The following is a 1,810-nucleotide window of genomic DNA, read 5'->3' on the forward strand; positions in this document are numbered from 1 at the left end:
TGCCGTTCATTTTGTGTCCTCACATGGTCCAGGTAAAAGTGTTTCTTTAATGTTTGTAGTGCTGCACGTGTGAGGAGAGTTTCGTTTCAATATTTAAATGAGTTGTTCACCATTTGGAGGGGAAAACGTGACTCGTGCTTACAAAAGGATCGCAGGCATAAAATCAGAAACAGAAACCTGAATCCTTGGTTGTCAAAATACTAACAATTGTACAGACGGATCCTCTAGAGTTTAGAAAATATTGGACTGCTGAACTAACGGGACTCTTTTTTCCCCTAAATAGAGTAGAGTGTTTTGGAAATGAGTTCATGCGCTGTTGACACATTAGTCGTCGCAGTCTTCAGCACTCTTCGAATTTGCATGCTTTATGAATCGCTATGCAAATTCGAAGAGTGCTGAAGACTGCGATTCATAGGGGCTGGATACTAGGCTAATATTACTGTGTCATTCATGCTAATGGACAAAGGCTTGAGTCCCTTATGGTACTGGTTTGTTTGATTTCTCCTTCAGAAATATAAGCTGTTCGGATCAAAACACTTTAGAAGCCGGTGTTTCACTCCGCTGGTTTCACCTCACTGGCCGGCAACGTGTGTGAATGGTTTTAATACAAAGCTGAAACACCATCCTCACCGTGTGAATCCCATTTAAATGAACTCCATTCAGCGGAAAGAACTGAGTGACTCTAATGTCACTGGCAGTGTAACACTTGCCTGGTCACCAGCTTTAGGACCAAACTAGTTTGACAGATCAACTTACCAAAAGAGTTTCCTAGATACTTCTGGCACATCGCCACATAAAATTACTTTCCCCTTTGCATTTTGTCAAACAGTCAGCCTATTGCACCATTGTAATGTAGTTATGATCATGGAAACCATTCACTTCAGAACTGGGTTACCATCAAATCTACAGACTGACTGCAACAGACAAACAGACAACAGACATGTCTGCATGAGCCACTTCAGTTGTAAAAAGTCACATTATGCTGTTAACATGAAAAATGTCCATTTGGTTGAAACTATACTGAGTGCTGAACTACTGCATGTGTAGTTTGTCAATAAAACTACTTTATCTGTATTTGACAAATGAAAGTCCATCAGTGGTGGAAGAAGTATTCAGATCTTTGACTTAAGTAAAAGTAGCAATACCACAGTGTAAAAATACTTTGTTACAAGTAAAAGTCCTGCATTCAAAATCTTAAGTCAAAGTACAAAAGTATTAGCATCAAAATATACTTAAAGTAGCAAAAGTAAAAGTAGTCATGCAAAATGGCCCATTTCAGAATCATATATATATCATGTTATTGGACTATAATTATTGATGCATTAATGTGTTCATCACTTTAATGTTGCAGCTGGTAAAGGTGGAGCTAATTTTAATTACTTTATATACTGCTGGGTCAAAACTCTGCAAAGTAACTAGTAACTAAAGCTGTCAAATAAATGTAGTGGAGTAAAAAGTACAATATTTCCCTCTGAAATGTAGTGGAGTAGAAGTATAAAGTAGCATCAAATGGAAATACTCAAGTAAAGTACAAGTACCTCTAAATTGTACTTAAGTACAGTACTTGAGTAAATGTACTTAGTTACTTTCCACCACTGAAGTCCATGATATGCAACATTCAGGGACCAAAATGTTTCATCTTGTCTGAACAGAGAAATCTGAACCACAATACCTGCATGTACCAGTAACCTGTTGATATAGGAGGCAGTTTAGATACATGAATTTAAAAAACCAGACACTGTCGGTACATTCAACTTCTCACTACAGATTTAAAAAAAAAATATATATATCAGGCAAATACTTCAACCAG

This window comes from Centroberyx affinis, unplaced genomic scaffold (genome assembly GCF_046629955.1).
Source record: "Centroberyx affinis isolate AG114_WGS23_722 - 3 ecotype Tasmania unplaced genomic scaffold, CSIRO-AGI_Caff_v1 ptg006247l_1, whole genome shotgun sequence".
Taxonomy (NCBI): domain Eukaryota; kingdom Metazoa; phylum Chordata; class Actinopteri; order Beryciformes; family Berycidae; genus Centroberyx; species Centroberyx affinis.